Raw genomic sequence first — 18,271 nt, 5'->3', positions numbered from 1 at the left:
GGCATGCAAGTCCTCTTTCCTTGAGAACCACAAAATCTCTCTTAGTGAAAGTAGAGGCCTAAATGAATATCCTTTGTTTCTGGATTGGAAAACCCGTATGGTTAAGGTGTCAATTCTCCAAAAATTGATCGAAAAATTCAAAGCTATTCCAATTATAACCCCGGTAGACTTTTATAGAAGTTGACTGTTTTTAAAATCGTGTCTGGAAGTACAAAGAAACTTAAGGGGTCAGAATAATCTTGAAAAAAAAGGAAAGAATGCTGGGAGATTTTAGCAGGTATATTCATAATAACCAGAAATCAGAAACAACCTAAAAAGCACCCAACAAGGGAATGGATGAAAAGAAAGGATGAGTGTGTAGTGTGGCCATACAATGGGATATCACTCAGCAATAAAAATGAGCCTACCGTGTCGGTGGGTGATAGAAAAACAATCCACAAGGCTGGTTTCCTGGAGCGGGTGGGTTTACCTGGGAAGGGGCAGGACAGAGCTTCATGGGGTGGTGAAAAGTCTGTATCTTCATGAGGATGCAGGTTAATGAATGTATCGCTCGTCAACCATGTACAGTTAAGATTTGTGTGTCTCAAAGTATGTACCTTTTACCTGAGAGGGAAGTCGTGGGGAGAAGGGGGTGTAGGTGATGGATGTGGAAGCCGGATCATAGGTGAATGGGGCTTGTCGTGCTATTCTGCTCACTTTATAGACGCTTGAAATTGTCCATAAGAAAACATTGACTTGTAGCATAAAAAGATGCAAGATCAAACATTCTAATCAGGTCTCATTTTAAATTCAAAACTTAATGTGCTTGTTGCAAAATGTTTTTATTCTCAAAGTCACTGTTTTATATCTGGTGAGCTGAGCTGAGTGTCTTTGGGTTTTCATCTCTGAGCGTGTCCTCCGGTTGGGGAACGGTCGCTCTCCTTTGCCAGGAACCTCCGAACCGAGGTGGTGTCTGGAAATGATTTGGGAGGTAATCTTCTTAAAGATTTTTTTAAACCTCGGTGTTTCCTGACCTCTCTCTCAGAGGCAGTAGCAATCTCTCCCCTGCGTTTGTTAAGCGGGGTGGTGAGTGCAAGGCTGCAAACGTGACCAAGAGTCACCAGCTATAGAGAGGAAGAGGGGCAGGGAGCTTCCAGGACCTTCTAGGTCCTTTTTAAGGAAAAATACTCTATATGCCTGTAAAGATGATGCTGAAAAAAAATAAAATCAGCTTAAAAATAAATACATCTTTCAATTTCCCACCCCTCAAAATAATCTGGCAAGAAAAATGGGGGAAAGGTGGGCTGCAGGGGTCACCACCAGAGTGGTGCTATCAGCGGCAGAGGGTGCCGGTGGGTCGGTCAGGCCGGAGACTGTCGTCCCTCCCTTCCCGCTGTGCCAGTCACTCCCCCCGAGACACCTCAGTCATTAGCCGGGGGTGGTGTGGATCTGGCCAGTCGTGCTTGGGGCCCGCTGGGACCACGTGCTCGAGAAGGCTGGGGGGGCGCCTGCCTGCAGCCCCGCTCCGCTCTGGGCCCGCCCCCTGCCCGCCCCCTGCCTACCAGGTTTCTGACTTCGGTAAATGGTTTCATCCTTGACCTCTTCTATGTAATTGGTGAATTTTAAATGGGCACCATATGTTCCTTTTTGCAACCTCAGGAAAGGTTCTGTGAGCTTACAGTATTAACACAACCTACCATTGTATTGACTCATTTTACTTTTTAACTAAAAAGGCCTTCCCTTGGATTGTTTACTCACGTAGTGCTATTTCCAGATTGAACCCTAACATTGCTGTAGTTCAGTAAGTTGAAGATAGCCCGATGATGTTGGTAGTAAGAATATCTTGATATTGTCGATGGTAATATTTTTTTGTAGAGGATTTTTTTTAATTTATTTACTTATTCATGAGAGACACAAAGAGAGGCAGAGACATAGGCAGAGGGAGAAGCAGGCTCCTTACAGGGAGCCCGACGTGGTACTGGATCCCAGGTCTCCAGGATCACGCCCTGGGCCGAAGGCAGCACTAAACCACTGAGCCACTCGGGCTGCCCTTTTTGTATAGGTTTTAACATTTTCTGAATGCTGGTATATCCATCCAAATGCTGATATGTTGTTTAGGGAATTTACCAGTGAAACACTGTGTGCTTTGTACATCAAACACCATTTTTTTAAAAGATTTATTTATTTATTTTTAAAGATTTTATTTATTTATTCATGAGAGACAGAGAGAGAGGCAGAGACACAGGCAGAGGGAGAAGCAGGCTCCATGCAGGGAGTCCGACGTGGGACTCGATCCCGGGTCTCCAGGATCACACCCTGGGCTGAAGGCAGGCGCTAAACCGCTGAGCCACCCGGGTGCCCTATTTATTTATTTTAGAGCAAGCAAGGAGAGAAGCAGAGGGAGAGAGACCATCTCAAGCAGACTCCCTGCTGAGCACAGAGCCCGACATGTGGCTCCATCTCATGACCCTGAGATCATGGCCTGAGCCGAAACCGAGAGTTGACTGCCTAACCAGCTGAGCCACCCAGGCGCCCCTATCAAACAACCATTCTTAAAGATCAGTTTATGAGGAGAAAAGAACAGAGCTTTGAAAAACAGCCAGGAAATTAGAAAACACCTGAAAAACTTCAGGACAACCCGCGCCTGCCACAGCCACCAGGGCCAGCCCGCTCTACTGGAGATGTGAGCCCTTCTCCCAACTGGACCTGGGACAGGGAGCAGCCCTGTCCCTTGACCTTGGGCAGAGAGACCCAGAGCAACTGGGGTCGGTGGCAGGTGGCCGAATGCTGTGCAGTGAGCCAGCCTCTTCACCGATTCTGTGATCTTTGGAAACAACCTGTCAGGCGCTGCAGGAGGGGCAACCGGTCCAAACACCCCCCTTTTCTGTGACCTGCCTGGGTGTGGACTTTGCTAAGCACAGGGTGTTGAGGGGGGCCTATTGGTGGTTCCCAGCTGTAGGCGAGGCAGCCTTCTTGCTTGGGACCGAGCTCCTCACCCCTGGCATGAGGGAGACGGGCCAGCCTGGGAGGCACTGGGGGTTAGGGCCAGGGACTGTGCCCGCAGCTCAGACTGAAGGGATGCTGGGCCTGCAGGGCAGCGCCTGCCCACAGCTGATGCCAACGTGCTGGGAATATACCAGGGATCCCCTTCCAGCCTGTGGGATGGCCCGGGCAGGAGAGCAAAGGGCAGGCTTAGCTGGGTGTGCTGCCCCAGCAGGTAGGCACCGTGTGCTGGGAGAGAGCGTTCACCTTCAGAGTTTCTGCTCTGCCATTTGTCTTCACAGAAGTATAAGCTGCTTTAATTATTTTTGAGGACAGATCAAACTTATTTCACAAAGAACTAGCTCAGGAGTAGCACAGGTCCCCTAGAGAGAGCTCCAGCTCCTCCTCTCCAGCAGAGCTGCTTGTTTATTATTTTTGCCATGATTCCTACTGTTTCTCTTTATTAATGCAACGCAGAACTTTCTTCATGGAAAGCGAGAGGGTCTTAAGCTGATGTCAGTTCTGTTGTTTATTTGTTAAAAGAAAGAAAAATGCAGAGTCGTCCCCAAAATGCTGGAAGACCCTGCTGCTCTCTGCGTGGGGAGGCCTGGGGACGGTTCGGGAGCCCAGGCTACTTCCCACTGAATGCAGGCACAGCCATCCTAGGTGAGACAGGCTGCATCCAGGGCCTCAGATGCAAAGAGTGGACGCCCTGGGGCTGACCGGACGGACGCTGGAGTACTGTGAGGTGCATGGGGCCAGGCAGCAGGGTGTCCTGGGAAGGCTAGCCATTCCCTGTGTGCAGGTGACTTGTGGAGGGCTGGATTGAGTGGTGTGAGGGGCAGGCAGGGAGCCCTAGCTCAAGGCTGGAGGAGAGGGTTTCCTCCCAAGCCCCCCCAGGGGGGTGGTCGGCAGGTGTACATCGGGGGTGGGAGACCCTACCTACGGCCTATGGTGATAGGGTCTGAGAGACCTGGGGTAGTTCCCAGAGGCTCTGCCTATCAGTTAATGCGTTTTGAAAATGTGTACCCTGTGTCACTAACACCCAATCAAGGTACAGAACTTTCCTTATGGATATCTGCACACCCATGTTCATAGCAGCATTATTCACAGTGGCCAAAAGGTGGAAACAACCTCAAATGCCCATCGATGGACAAATGAATGAATAAACAAAATGCGGCACATCCACCCCATGGATACCAGTCGGCCTGAAAAAAGGAACCAAGTTCGGGCAGCAGCTGCAACGTGGACAAATTCTGAAGACGTTATGGAGTGAGCCGGACACAGGAGGTCAGTGCGGCTGGATTCCGCTTACACGGTGCCAGGAACAGTCAGGTTCACAGACAGACCAGGAGCCGGAGAGGGATGACGAGGGAGTGTGTCATGGGTGTGGGTGTGGTTCAGTCATTTGGGATGATTAAACAGCAGTTCCAGAGATGAGCCGCGGTGATGGTTGCAGGACCTTGTGAATGTACTTGATGCCCCTGAACTGTATCGTAAAATGGCAACTGTTTCTGTACAAACACACATATATAATGTGTGACATACAATATGTAACATACATGACAGTATATGTATTTGTATGATGTACATATTCAAACATTTTTAAAAGATCGAGACTTTTTCCATCACTTCAGAAACTTCCCACCTGCCCCCTTCCTAGTCATCTCCGCCCCGTGGGAATTTCTGCTCTGCCTCTGGCTGTGGACTGGTTCTCCCATGAGCTTCCTGGGGGTGGAGCACACATTATGCCCTGTTTATTTTTTTTTTTTTTAAGATTTTACGTAGGAGAAAGAAGTAGAAGAAGCAGACCCCCTACTGAGCAGGGAGCCCAATGTGGGCCTCGAACCCAGGACCCTGAGATCATGACCTGAGCCGAAGGCAGACGACGCCACCCATGCCCCACGCTGTGCGCTGGTTAGTATCCGGCTGCTTCACTCAGCACCATGGTTGACACTTAGCCACGTTGTTGCCCGCCTCCAAAGTTCATTTTCTATTGCGGATTAATATTCCATCGTGAGAATGTACCACTCTTTGTTCATTCGTTATTTTGTTGACGGACAGGAGTTTTCAGCTTTTATAAATCTGCTGTGAACATTCTCGTTCAAGTCCTTTGCGGGCATGTGCTTATCTTATATGGTTGCTGGGTAGATGCATATTTATCTCTATAGACACATTCAGTCTTCCAAAGTGGTTGCACCGTTTTTACAAACCCGTCAGAAGTATATACAGCATTTAGCGTTGTTGCCGTGTTTAATTTGACCCCTAATGGTTGTGAAGTGAAATCTTGGTGGCTTTATTGCTTTATTCTGCATTTCCTGGATGACTCATGGTATTGAGCTCGTCCTTGTGTTTCCTGGCTGTTTTATGTCTTCTCGGTAATGTGGCTGTTTGCTTCCTTCTCATTTTTTACATTTGTCACCCCTGATATGGAGTTGTAGGAGTTCTTCATATATTCTAGAAGCAATTCCTCTGAGAAATATTTTCTCCCAGTCTGGCTGGCCTTTACATTTTCTTAGTGGTGATTATTACTATTATTTTAGGCAATAACAGACTTGTTAAGGGGTATTAAGTAGCTTCAGAGTCTTTGGTGGACGGAAGTTCACAGCTGAGTGCCTGGGCACAGCTCTCAGACACAAACAACAGATTGGCAGAGGAGGTGCCCTGCCCTTCCTGCCTCCAGAGCCACATTGCTTGTGCTGTGCTCTAGAAGACACCACTGACCTCTTCCATGTTTTTAAACTTCCTATATAATTTTAGGCTTAAAAGAGAGTTGCAGGGATGACTCAGTCAGTTAGGCATCCAACTCTTGTTTTCGGCTCAGATTGTGATCTCAGGGTCGTGGGATTGAGCCCTACGTGGGGCCATGCACCCACCATGGCGTCTGCTTGAGATTCTCTCTCGTTCCCTGCGTGCTCTCTCGCTCGCTTGCTCTCTCATAAATAAATAAAAATAAATTAAAAATAAATAAATAAATACATCTTTAAAAAGAGAGATACGTGAACATATTAAAAAGTGTCCCCATATGCCATGGGCCCAGCTTCTCAGCATCTTAGGTTGTAGCACTACAATGTGCTTAGTTTATGAAATAAACTAAGAAACTAACAGTGGTAAATACTATTAACTAGGGACTTCACTCAGATTTCTCCACTAACATTCATGTTCCAGGATCCAATCCAAGACACCCTGTGGCATTTGGTTGCCACACCTCCGTAGTCCCCTCCAACTTGTGACAGCTTCTCATACTGCCTGACCCTTGGCTCATTAACATTTTTAGTTTGTCTTTGAATCTCACAACCGTAAAAGCTTCACCAACTAGTTTTAGCAGTTTACCATTAGATTTAGGATTTTTCTCTGCATAGAATAGTATTGGCTGTGGAGAGAAGTTTAACTTTTTCCTCTCCCATTTTTTTTATACATTTCATTTCTTTTTCTTGTCTTATTTCACTGGCTATGACTTCCAGTTGGTGTGGAATAGAAGTGGAAAGAAGGCATTCTTGCCATATTCCTCCTCTTAGGGGAAAATCATTCCAGATCTAGACACTGAGCATGACATCAGGCACAAGCTTCTGTGCCTGTTACCTCATGGAGGACATTCCTTTCTATTCCTTGCTTGCTGAGAATTTTCATAAGCGGGTTGAATGAGTTGAATTTTATCAAATGCTCTTTCTGCCTCTAGTAAGATGATTCTATGGTGTTTTTCTTACTCTGCTAAGTACTAAATTACAATTAATCTTCAAACACTGAAGTAACTTTGTATTCCTGGAATAAACTCACTTGGTTGTGACATATTATGCTTCTTATATTTTGCTGGATTTAATTTGCTGTTATTTTGTGTTGGATTTTTGTATTTCTGCTCAAGAATGATATTGACTTATAATTTTCTTCTCCTCTTTCATTGTCATCAAAGTTTGATATCAGGCTTTTGCTGGACTCCTAAGATGTGTTGGGAAGAGCTGTGTCTTTCTTCTCTGAGACAGTGTGGTAAGTTTCCTCTTGTTTCTCCCTCAAATGCTCAGTAGAATTTACCATTGAAGCTCTTTGAACCTGGAGTTTTCTATGTGAAAAGGCCTTTATTTACAGAGGCAATTTTAAAAAGTGATGGAGGGCTATTTACATGTTCTATTTATTTTGTGTCAGTTCTATATTCTATAGAATATTCTATATTCTATATATATTCTATTATATGTATATATAATAGTTCTAATATTCTATATTGTGTCTATATTCTATGGAGTTTATCTGTTTTGTCTAAGTTATTAAATTTCAAGCACAATGAGGTTCACAGTAGTACATACCCCCTCAATGTACAATGTCTTTTTTTTCCCCCATTCCTGATACTAATATTTCATGTTTACTTTTTGTTCGTCTTTGCTCAATGGTAGGTGTTACAGTTTTCTATTCGTGCATAGCACATTGCCCCAAAATTTAGTAACATAAAACAATAGTGATTATTTCACTTTCCCATAGGTTGGCTGGTTACTTCCTCGTCTGGTTCCACCTGGGTCCCCCACATGGCTGCCTTCAGCAGGAGGGCCTGCAGGACTGGACGTGGGCATTAGCCTCACTCACATGTTCAGCACACGACACCAGCTCTCCACGGAGACCCCTCCATTCTCAGTCACATGGCCGCTCCTTCTCCTGTAGGTTGGACAAGCTTCCTGGTCTCAGGACAGTATTCAGAGAGGGCAAAGGCACAAGTCCCAGGGCAACCTGAGTCGTAGGCTCTAAATTCATGCAGTATCACTTCTGCCACATTCTATTGCCCAAGGCAAAATCACCAGGCCAGCCCTGATTTAATACGGTTGAGAGATACATGGCAGACAGGGCAAAATTTTATTGCAGAGAAACATACCTTCTGCGAAGAAGGAATTCATGGCCATGGGTTCAATCTGTCGCATTCCACAATCTGGCTGCAAACTGTGTTCTTCCTACACACACCATAGTCTTTCTCCCATCTCGGGATGCCCAAAACGCTTATCCCAGTTAGGACATCAGACTCAGAGGCCAGGTTCCCATGATCTACATCAGGTTCATCTGGAGATCCACACACCCCTCCTCTGGTGCGACTCCTCAATCCAGAGATCTCTGAGCTAACCAAATCACCCCACAAACAGGGCCAGCATGAACATGGGGCCAGTTGCTCCCATCAAAAAAAAAGAGGAACATGAGGCACTTGGAAGTCCCTGGTCCTTACCAATTCTGAGATCCAGATGGACCAGGCTGTCAGAGGCCCCAACTGCAGAGGCAGGAGATACTCCTGATTAAGGCCCATTTCTGCTCCCAGGAAGGATTTCCTAGTTCCCTGTTCTGTCCATTGTTCTCTTGTTCTGCTCACTGGAGGTCCTTTCTTTTCCATCACGAAGAACCCATGTTTGAAGATCAGTAGCTCTCTGCATCTGATTCTGATAGAGCTGGAGGCCCACAAGCATCTTTTCCTTTGGTGTTTGCCCTTTTTGGTCCAAGCTGCTAGTGTTCTCATTAGTATTATTCTCTTAGAAGTATTGTAGGTCTCCTAGGAATCTTGTTGGAATTTCCTCTATTCCCCCCAAAGTCATTCTGTCCAAGACGAACCTGCCTCTACTTTGGGTATTATCAGGCTTCTGTGAGCTTCTACGAGCCAGTGCTCAGAGTCTGGGGAGCCCTTTTTCCCTTGTTGAGAAAGTCTGTGAGGCACTGCTTCCTATCTTTCTGGGGCTTTATGGTCATATTCTCGATTCAGGCTCTACTCTGGGTCCATTTCTTGCTTTAGGAATATTTAGCTGACTGTTGAAACTGAAAATGTGAAGTACATTTATTTTTTGAACTCAGTAGGTAATCCTGATGTACTTATATTCTTTCAATCCCACTTGCAGACACCAGTTGGGTTTGGGGGGGGTGGTTCTCAGTGGGAGGCCATTGGGTTTTTTGTTTTTTGTTTTTTGTTTTTTTTTAGCTCCACTCTGTCTTCTACGTCTCACCCTGCATAGCTGTAGGCGGCTAACTGGTACTCCCAGAAGCCTACCTAGGAATGCTTTTACCCGTGTTTAGAAGCTTAGGCACGTTTCCTATTTTCCACGTTAACTGCCAATGAGAGTCTTGCCGCTCATTCTGCCACCACCTGGTTCAGGCCACACTGCGGCTCTCCCGGCCACTCCTCACTGCTCATCCCCCTCTGCGCATCTCCTCAGTACCTTTCAGCCCCCACCTGCTACCTAAAACCAGTTCTTTGTGCTCTAGATTCTTGCAGGGTGACACCCCACAGAAACTTCCAGCAGTGATGATTGATTTCTCATGTTTCTGGGGCTGGGCTGGGCTGGGCTGTTCCTCACTCATGTGGTCCATCCAGCCGAAGGGGCAGATGGTCCCGGATAGCCTGGTGCACGTGTCCAGTGTTTGCTGCTCACTGTCGATGGGCGCACCTGTGTTCTCTCCCACCTGACCCCCCACCATCAACTACTCCAGAGGCTTCCTCACATGGCAGCCTTGGGCCTGTGTAGCGAATGGGCAAGAACAGAGGCTGCACACACTAGAGGCCCACGAACTCGCACAACCTCACATCCACCATGTTCTGTTATTGGTCAAAGTCACAGGGTGGCTCGTTTCAGGAGACGGGGATGTAGGCCCCACTGCGTGATGATGTCGGGGGAAGTCACGCTGCAGAGGAGCATGGGAAGACTGCTTGTGACAGTCAGGAAACAGCCTGTCACGCGAAGTGTGTCTCAAGCTCATTGATCTTTTCAGGGCCTGGCGGGTCTTCGACATCATCGTGCTTGTTCCGCCTACTTCGCCTGCACTGGGACCATGTTCCAGAATGTGCAGGGCAGAGGTCACTTCCAAAGGATGCCTTCTCCCTGCATGAGGCTCAGAGTGGTAAGGGTTGGCACCTTGCAAATATACAGTTCTGCAGAGGAAATACCAAACCCCTTTTGCTTGGGGCTTCATGCCCGAAGCAGCACAGGCAGGGAGCATTTTGGGGAACACAGCCTGTGCTCATTCTGTGCAGACTAGCAGCTCGCCGCCCACTCTTGCTTCTCCCTCCACGGACCCCGTTCCCAGCACAAGCCTGCTCTCCTCCCCGTGTCCTCCCTCCCTTTGCTGCTGCTTAAGGGAACTCCTGAAAATCGAATAGCAACACATCTTGTAAGGGGCCTTCCTGAGATGGAGCCTGCAGCACACAAGGGAGGAGGCCGTTCAGAGTTGCTGTGGCCTTCGGGGGCCTGGTCCTGCAGCGTCCTGTGAGAAAGGCCTGGACGGGGCGCATGGGGGCAGCCCGGGGGCAGCCAGCCCGCCGGAGTCTCTGCGGCCTCTGCATTCACAGCTGCTCTTGCCTTCCTCAGGAGGTAGAGGCCGGTACCCCAGGGTGCCGGGCCCCTCAGGGCCCTCGGCCGGGTGTCCAGGGTGCCAGGTCAGCCCAGGCAGACAGGGCAGGGCCAGCCCTGCATCAGCTAGACTTTATGTCTTCTGTCTCCTGACCCCGCGTCATTCTTGTTTCTCTCTTCAGAACCCCCTCTGTCTTGTTACCCAAGGTAAGAAAAAGGCAGCTGTTTGCAGAGTCTACTCTGCTCACTCGGGCTTCCTAGACTCCACCAGCTTCTGTTTCCTGGGCTCTGGGTGTAGTGGGGGTGGGGGGATCCTAAGAACAGAGCAAGGTCACTTAATACCAGTCTTGGTAAAAAAAATAATTAAAAAATATATAAATAAATAAAAAAAAAAAAAAGAAAGAAAGAAAAAAAAAATACCAGTCTTGGTTAAGTTGCCTCTCCGCCGGCTATGAAATGGGCTCCTCAGCATCCTTGCTCATCAGTGAATCTTTTTTAAAGATGTTATTTGTTAAAAAAAAATATATATATATATATTTCTTTAAGAAAGAGAGAGAGGGTGTATGTGTGCGCATGTGCGCACATGGGGAGATTGGGAGAAGCAGGCTCCCCACTGAGCAGGGAGCCCAATGCAGGTCTCAATCTCAGGGCCCCAGGATCATGACCTGAGCTGAAGGCAGATGCTTCACCGACGGAGCCCCCCAGGCGCCCTGCTCATGAGTGATTCTGAGGGCGCAGCTCAGCCTTGCGTTGGTGCACTGAGTGCCGAGCTGGACAGTGGTCCACAGGCCTCACAGACACCTGCACACCTCAAGGGAAAGCTGCCCTATGAGCCAAGGGGCTGGTGACCCAAAAAACCCCTCCAGAGACGTGCACACCCTCTGCCCTCCCCACCCCTACCTGGAGGGCTCCTGCAGCTGGGTAGCCACAGGCCCAACCCCCTGGGCTCTAGACGGCGTGGTCACAGCGAGGGCTGGGGCGAGGTCTGGTCCCCATGTCTGTGGGACATGGAATCGGTTCCTCCAGCCCAGCAGCCCGGGCTGAAAGCTGCTGTGAAAACCTGCGTTCTTCAAAACTGTCAGTGTCCGAGAAGACGGGATGTTCAGGTGAGCGGAGACTGAAGAACACGGCACCCAAGGGCAGCCCCTGCCCTAGACCAGACCCTGCAGCGGAAGGGAAGGTGCTACGTGGGACGGGACATACGGGCGAAGGAGACCCCGTGTCAGAGCGACGCTCACGGAGGCTGCGAGCTGGCAGGTCCACCTGAGAAGCGCTCCAGCCCCGAGAAGCACCCGCAGAAGTACCTGGGGACCAAGAGCCAGGGTGGGTTCAGCGTCCTCCCAAGCAGTTGGGGAAACAGCCGTGGGCAGGCAGGTCAGTAATGATGCTGTTGGCGGCCGGGACCCCGGGGGGAAGAAGTGTGGGGCATTGTCTACACTCTTCTGCCAGCTTTCCTGTTAGTTTGAAATTATTTCCAAGGAGAAAGTTGTTAGAAAGTGGTTTTGTTTGCAGAAAGTGGTTTCAGTGGGTGTGGAGGAGGGGTCCCCCAGCAGGCCCCGGGCACCCCGGCAGTGCCAGGCCAGGGCGGGGGCGCCCGGGCAGGCGAATCTGCAGGCCGCTGAGTCCTTCCCTGAAACCAAGCGCGCCCACCCTCCGTGTGCGCACCCTGACCTCTAAATTTCAGTTTTCCAGCTAAGGCAACAGCAGGCTATTGAGCGGAGAGGGGCAAAGTGTCTTCCTTAAGCGTCTGGAAGTGGGGGCGGCTGAGTACCTGTTGTCTCTCCCCATTTGCTCCGAAGCCCTCAGATGCCCTTAGCGTTTGGATTGATTCTCCTCATTGGGCCTGTCTTCAATTTGGTTTCAGGCACTTTCCAATAAGTGCATGGAGTGCTCCGGGGCTCCGGAGAGGCCCTGCAGAAATCAATACGTATTCATCATCATTGCGGCGGTTACGGGAGCCGGCCGTCCCCCGAGCCAGGCCCACCGGGGGCGCATGTGCTCCCAGGCTGCTCGGCTCGTTTTGTGACTCCCCGGGGACGGCCGGCAGTTGTGTCTCGATGATGACCGATGCCGCTCCCTCAGCGTGTCACGTTGGCCGTGCTCTGGCCCCCTCGCCGTCCCGTCGGAGGCGTGGAGACTTACGATGCGGGCTGCGCCCTCGTGTCCTCCCCTTGCTGGCGGGGCGTCCCCATGAGAGACCCAGGAGGGGTCCTGCCCTCGCGGAGTTGCGCTGTGCTGGGGCGGCAGCCCTGCTCGCTGCGATTCCAGACCTGTCCTGCTCACGAGAGGTCTGTGCTGGTCCCGCTCCGTGTGGGTGTCGTCTGGCCCGTCCTGAGGAAGGGCCGTGACCACCCCAATCCAGGTGCTCGAGGAAGCTCCCAGCACCATTCATGCCTGGAACCAAGGATAGCCTTTATGCTTGGGCAGCACTTTACAGTTTCCAAAGCTCTCGTGTGGACGTTGTTCAGCCCACGGAGCCTCACGATGCGCAGGGGTGGGGGGCAGGCACATGGCCGGCTCCCCACTTGGGGGGCTGAGCCGGGCGGAGCTCCTGGGGCCCTGCCTGCACCGGCCCGGCTCTGCGTCTTGGGCTGGTGGGGCGAGGAGGCTGCCCGTCCCCACGACGAGCAGCCCAAGGACAGGCCGAATTCTGGGCCCTTCCCCGGTGGGCGGCTCCGTGGGGAGCAGAGATGGACTTGGCTCCTTTCTGCACTTGGCACGGCGCGGAGGGGAGTTCAAGGCAGAGGCATGGGCGAGGCTGTCTCTGCCCTCTTGCCGCCAGGCCACCAGCAGTGGGTGGATGCGGGACTCCCCGGCGTGACCCGGATGTTTGGACGGGTGTTCTGTTGTGATTTGGTGGCGGAGGCCGAGCCCCTGTCCCCCCTCCAGGCTTCACAATGGCACAAGGGCGCAGCTCTCCTGTGTCCAGCTGGGGACGTGCGCCCAGGCCGTCCTGCCCCATCCTCCCCGGCCCCCCGGCCCCACCCGCACCTGGGCTTCTATCCCGGCCTGCTGGCCTCTGCCGTCCCAGGTTGTTAAGAGTCAGGTGAGGAAAGCCAGCAATTCTCACTGCCCCCGTTTCGAGTCCCTGGGGTGGCGCGCTGTGCCCCGGATTGCCCCGCTGCCTCCTGGCCTTCATACCTCCTCATCCACGTTCTCTCTGGCCACCGCTTCTGGATCAAGAGCTCTGGCTGGCATGGGGGGAGCCCCGCTCACCTGCCAGGGTGCTGGGAGGCTCGTGCGAAGGGTTCCCCAAGCTGACGCGTATGGAGCAGCTGGTGTGGATTCGCCTCCGTCTCCTGGGGTGGCTGCACCATCCGTCTGTCCACCCGGCGGCAGCCTTCTGGCTCTGCTCCCCGCCTGCCTGCCTCCCTGCCTCCCCTCTGCGCTGGCTCGCCATCTGCCACGCTGGCCCCTGAAGCCTGCCCCCGCGGTGACCGGACTGCTCAGAAGCACACAGGGCGCACGTTCCTGTCTGAAACCCAGGACCTGGGGTTCCCTCCATACCCCACCCCCAGCATAGCACTCCGGCTATGCAGGCCGTCGCCCTGGCCTGGTCACCCCGGCCGTGCCCATCACACCAGCTCCCGGCAGCCCCCAGCCCCACGCTGTCACCAAGAGTGCCACCCCTTCAGGAGGCAGAGACCTGCCGCAGACACCTTCTCTGTGCACCTGCCGCTCTGGGGCCTCATGCAGCCGTCTGGACAGCCCTGAGATCATGGACACTTGCCACCTCAGAGCCAGCTGCCCCTTCTCAGCCAGAGGTCAGTGAAGAGCAAGCCACCTGTCTGCGGGGCGGAGATGACTCACAGCGTCAGCATCAACGCCGACTCTGGAGGAGCCGAGAGATGAGGAGAGGAGCAGGTGGAGGGGGGATGGACACAGTCTCGTGCCAGTGGTCGGGCTCCAGCCCCTTGCCCTCAGGAACCAGTGTGGTCCTCCCTGCGCCCCTGGAGAGGCGGGAAGTGTCCTGCCCACCCCACTCCCAGCCAGGTTGGTTCTTTGCTCAAATCCCATCCGCCCTGCACTACCGGGTGGTGGGAAAGTGCTGGTGCCTCTCGGCTTCCACCAGGGACAGCCCGAGCTGGATCGTGTCCAGGCAGGTGACCTGGCAGGTCAGCTCTAGGGTGGCAGAGGCCAGGGCCTCCTGGCTTGGCGGACAAAGGAAACTTACCCTGGCCAGGAGGCAGGGTCTTTGAGGAACAAGCCCCGCCCTGTAGCAACAGCCCAGGTCCACGGCCCCTTGACCTGTGACCTCTGCTGCCGAGTGAGCCAGTGCAGCCCACATCAGGAGGGCCCGGCTATGGGATGCTATTGACGAGGTGTTTATAAATATTTAATCTTCACATTAAAAATATGGGATAGAGGAACCATTAGTAGCTGACAATAAAAAGGCTTTCTCTGCTGATTGTAGGAGCAAAGAAGAACAGAAGAGCAGATTTTGATCAGACTAAAGGACAAGATTATAAGTTGGAAACATGTAAATGAGCGTTGTTTACAAGGCCGTTATAGCTCAGACCCGTGCAGGTTGAGGATCTGAAACCAGCCTGTCGTTTCCTTGGAGTCTCTGCAAAGTGGAGACCTCTCGTACAAAACAAAATGGATGGTTTATTTACGTCCGGTGCCATTAAGAATGGAGGAGAAAAGTTCAGCCCAGGATAAAAAGCTTAAATCTTGATTTTTTTCCCTTCCCCCTCTCAAAAAGAATGGATTCCTTGCATTGTAAATTATCCAACCCTTGTCCTTGGGTTGGCAGCTATTTCGGGCTGGTATGGACATTGCATAATCTTAAATATTGATTCTTGTTAGACTAAAAAAAAAAAAGTCCAAGTGCATGGGCTCCACGCGTCTGCCTGTCCAGGAAATCACCTTCGCCATAGCTCACTTCTGATGGCCTCTGGCCCTCCTGACAGCAAGATCCATTCTGATTAGAAAAGTTCCAAGAGAAAAAGCAATGACCAGGATCACTTTCTCCATCAGAGCGAACGCTGAGTGGACGCCTGCCCCCTTGAGCCTTCTGGATCGAGCAAAGCAGGGAGATCCAACATCCTCCAGGCCCATCAACCCCCAAATTTGGAGCCCCCCAGCTCTGGCTCCAGAGCAGACCTCCCCAGGCATGGCCTCTACGTGGGGTAAGGGGGTGTGCCCCAGCTGAGGGCGATGAGCTCCCCACAAACCCTCGTCCTCCAAAGGCTCTTAGTGTGGTGAAGTCTATCCCACACGCCAAAGAAATGTCCTTTTAGAAAGAAAATAATTTTCCCAAAGGAAGGCTCCGCGGTACAGTGTTTGCTGCTGTGCCTCCGAGGCCCCCAGGCACCGAGGTCCTTAAGGGTCAGGTTTGAGCAGAACCAAGACGGTGATTGTTGTGACATCCAAGGGCGTGTTTCCTGTCCCAGGCTCGGCCCCTTTCATGGAAGCGCAGAAGGAGAACCCAGCTGTAGTCGGTGACGCTGGTGCCGTCCTGGACGCGAGAAGTCTGAGTGCCGCCTTTTCTCAAGGTCTCTGGTCTCAGGGCTGGTGTCCACCAGAGCCTGTGATCCCAATCCCGAGTCCTGTGCAGCTCACGTGCTCCCCCCGCGGCTCCTCACACATGGTGGACTGCTGGGGACGTGGCGTGGCCGGGCCCTTCCCTAGGAGACTGAACATTCTCCCCGTGCCACGCAGCCCACGCCCCTTGGTTTATCAGAGACTCAGAAACCTACGTCTGTCTGCTCAGAAAGCTGCACACGGATGATACGGAGACGCTCAGGATTACCAAACCCTAAAAGCAAACAGGGCACGCGTCAGCGAGTTGAACGGGTAAACTGTTGAGTCTGGTCAGCAGACGACCGACTGGCAATAAAACAAGTGAGCGATGAGCCATGCAAAGATATGGAGGAGCCTCAGGTGCTTACCACTGACTCAGATGCGCCGATCTGAAAGGGCCACACACTGCCTGATCCTGGAAAAGCCAGGGCCGTGGAGATGGTAAAAAGATCAGTGGTTGCCAGGCTCTGGGGACGAGGGCGGGTGAACGGGGAGCACGGAGGATGCTAGGGCAGTGACGGCAAGAGGACTCCACGTGATGGTCTTACAGTGGCTTGAGTGTTGTAGGTTCAGCAGGTGCTACATGTGTCCCACGCCAGGAGGGGATGTGCACATGGGAGGCCGTGCACAGTGGGGACAGGGGCTAGTGGGGCCATCTCTGTGCTTCCCGCTCTGATTCACTGTGAACCTAGAACCGACCTCAAAGCTAAAGCGTCTTTTTTTTTTTAATTGGAGTTCAATTTGCCAACATATAGCATATCACCCAGTGCTCATCCTAAAGGATCATTAACCCCAGTTAGTACACCAGCAGGTGCTGCCCTGTCCCAGCCACCGCTCCAGGGCCTTTGTTGGCAAATACACCTCCCAGAAGGCCAGTCACCTCAGCTGCTGTTCCCGCCCTGCTTCCTTCCCAGCGGCTGTCCGCACACGGCTCTTCCTAACTCACGTTCCCAAAGGGCTCTCCATCTCTCCTGTGGGACACTCATCCCATTGGCCCTTAATTCTGGTGTAATAAGCAGAGACACTTCTTTTGTTCCTGAATGGGAAGACTCCATATCTTAAAGCCAATACTCCCCAAATTATGAATTCTGTACAGTATCAAACTGATTCTGAAATTGTTTGGAAAAGCAAATGCACAAAAATAGCTAAGAAAAATTTTAAAGATTCTTAGAGAAGGTTTGCCCTTCTAGGAATAAAAATACATTTGAAAAAAAAAAAGAAAGAAAAGCTACGGAAATTAAAATAAGTGGTGTCTGGGAAGGAATACCCAAAAAGGTCAGTGGAAGGAAAATAAGGAACTATCACCAATAATGTGATATTTTAAATCAGTGGAAAATATGGACTGACAATTCAGTATATGGTTTGGGTATAATTTGTTCCCATATAAAAAAATAAATATCTCCTCATCAAACATAAAATTTAACTCTGGAGAGATTAAAGAACTATGAAAATTATCAAAGTATCAAGATAAGGTGTAAGAGAATTTTTTTTTTTTAATCTTAGGATGGAGAAGATCAGCCTAAGCAAAGACATGGCAGCCATGAAGCGAGAAGTTGACTTACAGACTGCCAGGGACAGGATACAGGGAGAGAAGCCCAAAGCCAAGCTGTTGACTCAGAAGATATTTGCAACATATTAAACAAAAAAAAGACAGTAGCCATAAAATACAAAGAGCTGCTGCAAACTAATAAGAAATAGACGATGCGATAGAAAAAAAATGGGCAGGTAGTAAGAGGCACTTCACAGAATACAAATGGTCCGTAAGTATGTGAAATTATACGAAACCTTATTAGGAATTAGAAAAATGCAAAATTAAAACAGTAAGATACCATTATCACCAATCAGATCAGTAGATTTTTTTTTAAGTTTAATTCCAGTATAATTAACATATGGTATTATATTAGTATCAGGTGTATGATACAGTGATTGGACAGCAGTGTACATTACTCAGTGCTCATCAGGACCCATGTGCCCTTCACCCCATCACCCAACACCCACCTCCTCCCCTCTGGCAATGAGCAGTTTCTTCTCTAGAGTTAGGAGTCTTGTTTCTTGGCTTCTCTCTCTCTCACCTTCTTTTAGCCATTTGTTTTGTTTCTTCAATTCCACATATGAGTGAAATCATATGGTATTTGTCTCACTCTGATTTATTTCACCTGCATTGAAGTCTTTAGCTCCATCCGTGTTGTTGCAGATGGCAAGATTTCGTTATTTCATGGTTGAGTAATATTCCACGGTGTATGTGTGTGTGTGTATATAATTTTATGTATATATGCATTTGTAATATTTATATACATAATATATATATTATTTACATTATGTGTATATAATATATATTTAATATCCCATTGTGTGTATGTATATATATATATACATACACACCATTTTTATATATATAATCATATGTGTGTGTGTGTGTATATATATATATATATATATATATATAAATATATATATATATCATTTTCCATATCCAGTCATGG

At 50.3% G+C, this 18,271-nt stretch overlaps 1 long non-coding RNA gene across 5 annotated transcripts in view; it reads left to right on the top strand.

The window, feature by feature from the left end:
• LOC121484375 overlaps positions 1 to 18,271 on the top strand; it is a 51,471-nt gene that overhangs the window by 14,666 nt on the left and 18,534 nt on the right. For 3 of the 5 annotated variants that reach the window (XR_005986014.1, XR_005986012.1, XR_005986010.1), the window contains 5 exons: positions 4,075 to 4,251; positions 4,739 to 4,878; positions 6,872 to 6,945; positions 9,685 to 9,813; positions 17,292 to 17,548. This is a non-coding gene — a long non-coding RNA (uncharacterized LOC121484375). Of the gene's footprint in view, positions 1 to 3,504; positions 4,252 to 4,738; positions 4,879 to 6,871; positions 6,946 to 9,684; positions 9,814 to 17,291; positions 17,549 to 18,271 lie in introns of all 5 variants that reach the window. The other 2 variants (XR_005986011.1, XR_005986013.1) reach the window with 2 other exon arrangements.

This window comes from Vulpes lagopus, chromosome 2 (assembly GCF_018345385.1).
Source record: "Vulpes lagopus strain Blue_001 chromosome 2, ASM1834538v1, whole genome shotgun sequence".
Classification (NCBI taxonomy): Eukaryota; Metazoa; Chordata; class Mammalia; order Carnivora; family Canidae; genus Vulpes; species Vulpes lagopus.
Note: the sequence above shows the minus strand (reverse complement) of the source record. Positions and strands in the feature narration are given on the sequence as shown.